Source organism: Priapulus caudatus, unplaced genomic scaffold (assembly GCF_000485595.1).
Source record: "Priapulus caudatus unplaced genomic scaffold, Priapulus_caudatus-5.0.1 Scaffold1083, whole genome shotgun sequence".
Classification (NCBI taxonomy): domain Eukaryota; kingdom Metazoa; phylum Priapulida; class Priapulimorpha; order Priapulimorphida; family Priapulidae; genus Priapulus; species Priapulus caudatus.
The window spans coordinates 76,752-86,472 of NW_014578144.1; the positions used below are offsets into that span (position 1 = coordinate 76,752).

Genomic DNA, 9,721 nt, shown 5'->3' on the forward strand with positions numbered 1-9,721 from the left:
AACTTCGGTACGCGAACCACACACGCACACACGCACACACACGCACACACACCCGCGCACACAACCACACACACACACACACACACACACACACACACGCGCGCACACACGCACACGCACACGCACACGCACACGCACACGCACAAGCACACGCACACGCACAAGCACACGCACACGCACACGCGCGCGCACACACGGCTGCTTACTCTGTTTTTTTTTCAGTTTATTACTAAATAATAAATAATGGGTTAAAACTACATTAATTACATAAAACTGACATTAAATACACGAAACTACATATTTAACACCATATCCATACGTTACAACGCGTTCCTGATACCGTAACGTAGGCCTACCTTGTTGCAGGCTGCATCCCCATATGACCCATCCTGCATTTCCGAAGCTGAAGAGTCCTTTCTTACTAGTGATTACTTTATTTTGATGGAAACATTCTGTTTTCCTGTGAGTATACCACAACAGCGGGGCCATCATGAGTCCAGAAGCTAAAATGCTTACCCAGACGTTCCATCGGAATGGGTCAATAAGCACCTGAAAATGCAAGCATCAACTCTGTACTGTGTTATCACTTTCTGATCACGGATTACTGATTAAAGCAACTTTAACTATAAGGACAGCAAATATCAAATTTATAGCAATATCAAAAATGTACAACGACAAAATGCTGTAAAGGAAAATTGAAATATTTGAATATTCAACATTTTGCTAACTGAAAACGTGTATTCATGATCATTAGCCCTGCCAATAACAGTTAAGACCAGCATGACAGTCACATGACGTCATGACGCACGAGTCACACAGACGAACATGATAGTTACACGGCATAATGACGATGAATTTATTTGGCAGGAAAAATGCAAGGAAATTCAATTATTATGTTTGAAATGTTGCAACAAAGAAAGACGTATGTCGTTAAAAGAAAGATCAATCATGAACAAAATAAATGGGTTTTTTGAGGTATTTGCTCAGTATTACGGTGTATATATACAATCCATCGATTATATCGCCTTTTACAGTCAGTGACGTTTCTGCGGTATAACAGGTTTTTCAGTTTACTTCGTTCGTACCAGAGCGCGGTTTCTTCGTTGCGGCTTGCGGAGAGCAAATGTTGACGGCTCGTTGTAGATTGCAACCGTGAAATCGACAGCCTGCTCTCGCGTAATGGACATCGTGAATATTGATGCGGCAAAGTCAATCTCCTAAAATATAAAAAAAAAGAGACGCATTTACAACGATGTAAAACCTCCGATCTCCGAAAATCATCCATTTGCTTCTTCGCTCACTGCCTCCACTCTCTTCCCTTCTACCCTTCCTCTCGCTCTCTTTCTCTCTCTCTCTCTCTCTCTCTCTCTCTCTCTCTCGCTACCTTTATTGCGCATTGGATCTGCGTCTGCGTGCGTGCGTGCGTGCGTGAGACGTACGACGGACGACGACCCATGGCAATAGCTCAGCTTGACGATGTCAAGGTGAGCTAATAAATGAGAAGCCAGAATAGTTTTCCATATCTTGGATATTATATAAAAACTATTACGACAGTACAACGTAGAATTCGTATATGCATGCAGCAATTGTTGCTTGACAATGAGTGCGTAGGTGATTGAATGATTTGGCACATACGCTTGCGTGTATGTATGCTGTGTCCGCTTGATCAACCACGTTGGGTGACAACAATTTTATTAGAATGAGAGTTTACCTGTCTGTCTTAAGGAAATCTCGATATATGGCGAGTTGAAGATAGGTTTCGTCGACTAGGTAAACATAGCCCCCTGTTCGCACACGTTCCAATCCCCTGTCGATATCGTAGTCAATCAAAGTGGATGTGTCTGTTTCAATCATTTGCCATAACATCCCGTACACGGTGTCCTTTTCGGAAATCTAAACAAAAGCAGAAATATTACAAGGAAAATTGAATTAATAATAAGACCTCTTCCGCAACCGTAATCAGAAATTAAAAAATAATATAGGTTCCACCATTTTGCAAAATTTATTGTAGACTTAATGCCGAAAATCTTTAAGTTCTTGTATACAATCAGATCGTTGTACATAGTAGCTATATCGACATGTGTGCACGTTGCTGCCACGATGGGACGAATGTATGAGATTACAACTAACGCCATCTCAGTGTGAGTTTAGCGTGGGCTACATGCGGCGACGCATGAGGAAAATAGGCGAGCTCAAGTCCACCGCGTTCTCGCCCACCTTATAAAGCGAGTTTTTTATTGAGCCTAATTTAATTAATTAATGTTTAAAATTTTAATTCATCCTAGATCTTTCTGAAAGTTTATTTTTAAATTATTATTTTTTAGTTCCTGTGCTCTGTTTCATGGATCCTATCATGGAGGATGAACGCATTCGTCCTCGTTGTTTACAAACACTCAAACGGGTTGAGTTTTATTGAGTTTCAGCCAATCACGGACTTTTTAGGGAAATGGTTTGTAAATCACTAAATCATACTTTCTATGCTCTTCATACTCTTCGGGCCTAGTATGCACCACGTACATATCCGTACAAAAATCCAAAGGATCTGAGTCATATATCTTTCATTGATTTACAAAGGCAATGTCACCAATTCATCGCTACCTAAGGTTGGAAATGAAATGCACCTGCCCATGCTGAGCATGCCGAAGGTTTTCGCGGCACTAATGCGCACTTCTGATATGATCGACGTCGGGAGACTACATACATACAGCAGGCACGCTGTAAAACGCGGATCGTAATAGTGCGCTCACGTATAATTGAGTGGATTCAAAACGCGCATGATGGCGACTCCTACCCTAAGGAGTTGTTCGAGGGCGACACCTCTTGGAATAATAGGTTTGACTGCACTCTGCGAAGCCAACGCCTCGAGGCTGTTAATGGCAGGTTCAAACCTCGGAAACGTCAAGACGGCTATAAGATTGCCCGTGTAGATGGCAGCAACAACAATAGAAAATATCCACCAGATTGCTACGATCATTCGAGGAGATAGGTGATTTGGCAGCCATGTTCCACCTACAATATATGTGCGGAAAAACTGATTAGGAACTAATATGAAAAAGATCATCAAAGAGGCTATATATAGCAAGAAGTTATTTCTCAGCAATTATATGACATACACAGTTGTTTTCAATTAACAGGTCATTAGGTTCTCCAAACCAAGTAGTAGTGGATAAGTAACAACAGAGCAGACAAGTGACATGACGATATAACGACATACATGAGCACGCGTGACCACTCGGGTACGCACACACACGCACACACGCACACACACGCACACACACGCGCGCACACACACACACACACACACACACACACACACACACACACATCGCGGGCACACGCACACCACGCACACGCACACACGCCGCACACGCACACGGGCAGCACGCACACGCCACAGCACACGCACACACGGCACGACGCACAAGCACACGCACACGCACAAGCACACGCACACGCACACGCGCGCGCACACACGGCTGCTTACTCTGTTTTTTTTCATTTATCCTAAAATAATAAATAATGGGTTAAAACTACATTAATTACATAAACTAACATTAAATACACGAAACTACATATTTAACACCATATCCATACGTTACAACGGGTTCCTGATACCGTAACGTAGGCCTACCTTGTTGCAGGCTGCATCCCCATATGACCCATCTGCATTTCCGAAGCTGAAAGTCCTTTCTTACTAGTGATTACTTTATTTTGATGGAAACATTCTGTTTTCCTGTGAGTATACCACAACAGCGGGGCCATCATGAGTCCAGAAGCTAAAATGCTTACCAGGACGTTCCATCGGAATGGGTCAATAAGCACCTGAAAATGCAAGCATCAACTCTGTACTGTGTTATCACTTTCTGATCACGGATTACTGATTAAAGCAACTTTAACTATAAGGACAGCAAATATCAAATTTATAGCAATATCAAAAATGTACAACGACAAAATGCTGTAAAGGAAATTGAAATATTTTGAATATTCAACATTTTGCTAACTGAAAACGTGTATTCATGATCATTAGCCCTGCCAATAACAGTTAAGACCAGCATGACAGTCACATGACGTCATGACGCACGAGTCACACAGACGAACATGATAGTTACACGCATAATGACGATGAATTTATTTGGCAGGAAAAATGCAAGGAAATTCAATTATTATGTTTGAAATGTTGCAACAAAGAAAGACGTTATGTCGTTAAAAGAAAATCAATCATGAACAAAATAAATGGGTTTTTTGAGGTATTTGCTCAGTATTACGGTGTATATATTACAATCCATCGATTATATCGCCTTTTACAGTCAGTGACGTTTCTGCGTATAACAGGTTTTTCAGTTTACTTCGTTCGTCCAGAGCGCGGTTTCTTCGTTGCGGCTTGCGGAGAGCAAATGTTGACGGCTCGTTGTAGATTGCAACCGTGAAATCGACAGCCTGCTCTCGCGTAATGGACAGCTGAATATTGATGCGGCAAAGTCAATCTCTAAAAATATAAAAAAAGAGACGCATTTTACAACATGTAAAACCTCCGATCTCCGAAATCATCCATTTGCTTCTTCGCTCACTGCCTCCACTCTCTTCCCTTCTACCCTTCCTCTTCGCTCTCTTTCTCTTCTCTCTCTCTCCTCTCTCTCTCTCTCTCTCTCTTCTCTCGCTACCTTTATTGCGCATTTGGATCTGCGTCTGGCGTGCGTGCGTGCGTGCGTGCGTGCGTCTGTGCGTGCGTGCTTGTGTGCATGCGTGTGCGTGTGCGCGCGTGTGTGTGTATGTGTATGTGTGTATGTGTGTGTGTGTGTGTGTGTGTGTGTGTGTGTGTGTGTGTGTGTGTGTGTGTGTGCGTGTGTGTGTCTGTGTGCACGTGCGTACATGCCTGTGTGCGTGCGTGCGCGCGTGTTCGTACGCATAGGCATATCAGTGGTTCATGCAGCATCATGAAAATAACAGTACAGCCATCAAGTCGATAATGTGCTAATAAAACATTTTGCCAGGTTACATTCGGTGCGCCGTACCATCTGTTGTTTATACGCCGTGGAGCATTGATGACTATTTTTTCAAATGAGAAGTTGAACGATTGTAGACATAATTACAGGACAACATGCATACAAGGCGTCAGTGTTGGTCACCTCCAGCTATTTGCGTGTTTGGGGTGTATGTTATATATATATATATATATATATATATATATATATATATATATATATATATCAAGGTACTGCCGGCCCTATTTATTCTTTGTCAAGAGTATGGATTCCGCACAACATAAATATAAAGGAATTCCTGCGAAAACGTGCGAAACCAATACAGGATTTCGGGGGCATATATATTCGCCGGAACTACGCGTAGAAACAACATCGCCGTTGCGTGTCCACCTCGTCTACATAATTTAAGGATCTATAACACGAGACCTGCGTGCACGGAAACAATACGCAACTAATGTGGGACACGGTCACACCTAACCTGATTGATATAAGCCTATGTCGCTTGTAATGGCGAACAGCGACGATGTCGCTTTGGATTCTGTGACAGGCCTCGCTCAATAATATCTCTCGTATATGTTCAGTGCACCGCCTGTAATTGCGATTAAGCGACGTAAGCATCGTTCACGCTTCTATCCACGATTAATGAACGAGTGATGTTTAATTTAAGCGCCGCGTGACGTATAGCATGGCGCTTTCCTGTCACATTTCCAGCAAAATTGATTCTTTATATACGTATATATATATACATATATATGTATATATATATATATTATATTTATATATAATATATATATATTGTTGTGTGTGTGTGTGTGTGTGTGTGTTGTGTGTGGTGTGTGTGTGTGTGTGTGTGTGTGTGTATGTGTGTGCGTGTGTGCGTGTGTGCGCGTGTGTGCGTGTGTGTGTGTGTGTGTGTGTGCGCGCGCGTGCGCGTGCGCGTGTGCGTGTGCGTGTGTGTGTAATACGACGCCCATGCATGATGGTGACTGCAATTTTCACGAATCACATGATACGCCATTTGGCAAGCCTCAGAATAATCCGTTGCCCTCTTTCATTCACTCGGCTCTATCAGGTAAATCGATTTAAGCCTCGCGCTTTAATCTCTGATGAGACGAAGTTGACCGCATTTCCGATAAAGAATCATAACCCCAATTTACCAGCTCCCTACCTATTTAACATAATTTGGCAATTAGACAGAATCATTGCAAAGCGAAAAGCCTAACATTATTGTTATTATTATTATTATTATTTATAATTTTTATTGACATTTATTCTAAAGTTGTTATTTCTCAGAAGATTATTCAGTTCTGGTATGAACACTTCAAGTAGTTTCGGCTATGGTAGCCTGCATTATACAGTCGAGCTACACGATAAATGGAGGCTATGTGAACGTCAGGAGTAGCATTAAAACATTATCTCTTTATACCTTATATATAATATCTATATATAAGGTATAATATATAATTATATAAAATAATAATATAACGCGCCAGTAATCAAACACTAAGCAGGATATTGAGCGGTATATTGCGATGAAATGTTGTTCGTCTACTACAGACTGTGGTCATATATATATATATATATCATTTAATCGAATAATCGGGAGTGGGCCATCCAAGTCACGTGAGTCCTCGAAGCGATTTGTACTACTCGTGTCATTGTGCGCGAGTTATCCGGGTCATTTTCGTATTGTATGCAATATGATTGACGATGCATAGAAAATGCGCAGCGTCCACTGTGACGCTGGCGGGACTTCCATATTCCATATTTACGTACCAAGCGTAGAACAGCATTGATAATTTACCTAAAGTAAATAAGTAATCTGAATATTTTGTTAAGTACGCTCGTGCGTATAACATGACGTCATATAGATATTTGGTAGTTCTATGGGTCTGAATACAGGTTATAGGCAACTTGTGAAGTGTGCGCGTGTATGTGTGTGTACGCGCATTTGTGTGCGCGTGATACAAAAATGTAGTTCTACAGCTAATTTTCGGAAATATAACGAAAGATGCGCATTGTAGGCAGAAGCATGATAAATATATACTTAAAAGCAATTCGGGGGTCACGTCTTTCGTTACCTCTCTAGTAACTTGACCAATTATCCCAGTCCATGAACCATCATCGTTCTCTACACCGAATTCGTTGTCGGGCGGTTCTATTACTCGGTACCTACGATCGCAAAAAAAGTTGAAATATTTTTATTATTATAATACGTTACGGGAAAAATATGAGTGTATCCATCATACGTGTATATGATATTATGCAAGTAATTATTATACACCAAATGGATTTAATATAATGTCTTCAATATATTAATTATATAGAACACTAATACCCCGTACAGACTGCAAATTTGAAATGGTATTAAACTAGCGGGCGCCAGGCCCGCGCCAAATATTTGCAGTGTGTATACACGCTATCCCGCTCAAAATACTCGCTGGTCCGCTCCAAGTTGGCCCCGCAAATGAAGCAGGGCCAGCCCCGGGCTAACTTAGCCCGGGATAAGATAGCCCGTTGTGTGTGTCTGTACGCAACAAGCGGGCCAGACCGGGTGCTAAATTGCAATACGCATGCGCATATCCTTATTTAGGTCACGTAATTGTACGCTCGCTGTACCTCGCTGTCTGCGGGGTGACGTGGCGAGCTGAGCAGAGACGATAAAAGCAGGATCAAATATGCAGTCTGTACGCTACGATTTAGCGCGCGTCCGGCCCGGGCCTGACGCGCGCTAGTTTAATACCATATCAAATTTTGCAGTCTGTATGGGGTATAAGACGTATTGTTTAATCTGTAATCAACACACAGAGCCCACGTGTTTTCTGTAATGAACGTAGAATGCCTAACGTAGAATATACTGGCTTACAGATGAGACTGAATTTCCCCCAAGTACCTAGAACCGATTTCACGAACAGTAACTATTCACACAGAAACATCAACTAGAAACCTCTTTCTGCAAAATCTGAGTAAATGGGTCTTATTTTTTATTGTGATGTATAGTAATATCATAATATTACTCACGTAAAATTAAGCCTCGCCGCTAGTTCTTGTACTATCTCAAAAACTAGGCCGTCCCACACAATCGTCCCATCGGGTAATTCGCGCTTAAACTGGAATGGCGCATACTGCAAATACCCGAGAGATGCACTTTCGTTACAGCGGTACATGAACTTGTAATATAATAAAATAATTATTAATATCGTAATTTATCTATAAAATAACGGTTTATCTAATATACCTAGCATCCAATATACCCCTAATGCGTTATACTCATTATAGACTGGCAATGTCTGCGTGTGTCACAGTTGCACCATTAACTGCAATAGCTATGTAAATATTACGCAATTGGACATTAGTAGCAATAGCAAAGCTAGTCGTGGTTGTGCAAGTCAAAACAAGGCGTTTACGACTGCATTAAAATAATACGAAGGCATTTCTGCTTTTTATCATAACGTTTTACCGGCGTTGACGATATCAATAGTTGTCTTTGATGGAGGTTGGCGTGGGTGTTCAGGAAGAGGTGATCGTACTCATTTAATCCTTTTGCTTGCGTCCAAGTTGCCACAAGTTGTGTGCGCACCTTGCTAGATTCGTCGTAGAAACCGTGCAGATCAAACTCGGTGTCGTTATCTTCCACGCGCAGCCTTGGTTGAACTAACTATTACACGAAAACGATACTCGTATTTACTTACAGGTTCATTACATGCATGTTTGTTCATCATTCTTACTTTGTCGTGCATCACTGGACACTTGGGTTCTAAATACACTGCACTATTTAAACATAATTATGAAGTTTGGCGGTTAATTGAGTCAGACATTAAATTCCTAACATTTCTTATACGCAGCGCAGTTACCCCTCTCTCTTCATTTTCCTCTTAAGTGAGTCGTCTAATCGATATATTTCGCACAGCTACAGGTTGTGTTTTACTAGCGATTTTGGGTAAATTCAGTACCAATATGGCGACGTAGTATCAAAATATGTCCATGCAAAATAACGGATGAAAACATGTTGGCAAGTACATAGAGTAGCCACAGCTGCACGTAGATGCATTTTCACATATATACCTGTATAGCAATTAAACACTACAGCTACTGTCGCTCCTCTTTCCGCACGCCATTCCATGCTGCGCTGTTGTTACGATTATACATTACGGGCAGATATTACCCTTTTCCTGTCGTCAACATTGTCGAAAATATATTTGCAATAGAGCAGTATTATCCGCTGCCTACCGTGCACACGGATCCAAGCGTTGTCAAATAAATCCATCATGCTACACAAAATGGGTTACCTCGTATGTTTCAATGAATTTCTTCCTGTTTGACGACTGCATGGATGATAGGCAGCTAGCGAAAGGTGGCAATAAAGGTGACATATTTGCGTTGACGATGACGCTGTCTAATGTCAGCGCCACGCTTATAATTGCTGCTTGCATCAACCGCATGTCCAAACGCTGCACAGCTTCGTATGATGAGATCTGTAAGATTATTGGTTAAAAACAACTAACCACAAATAACTCCGTTAGTAGAGTAACCGTAGTGAGCTTATTGGCATTATTTTATTATTAGTACAAGGCTAACGAAATAGAATTCATTCACCTGAATTTAACTGGTCATAGGGCCTATTTATCTGAAGGTAGCACAATCGTTAGGAACCCAACATTTAACAAATTAGAATGATCATGTAGGGCCTACACTAAAAATATCTGATTATATCTCGTATTCGCCTATATACCCAGCAT

The 9,721-nt window shown here is 41.4% G+C and overlaps 1 long non-coding RNA gene across 1 annotated transcript in view; it reads right to left on the reverse strand.

The window, feature by feature from the left end:
* Window positions 1–9,384, reverse strand: part of LOC106815289 — a 22,935-nt gene extending 13,551 nt beyond the window's left edge. Inside the window, exon 1 of the long non-coding RNA XR_001394726.1 lies at window positions 9,374–9,384. This is a non-coding gene — a long non-coding RNA (uncharacterized LOC106815289). The remainder of the gene's footprint in view (window positions 1–9,373) is intronic.
* Window positions 9,385–9,721: the final 337 nt, after the last annotated feature.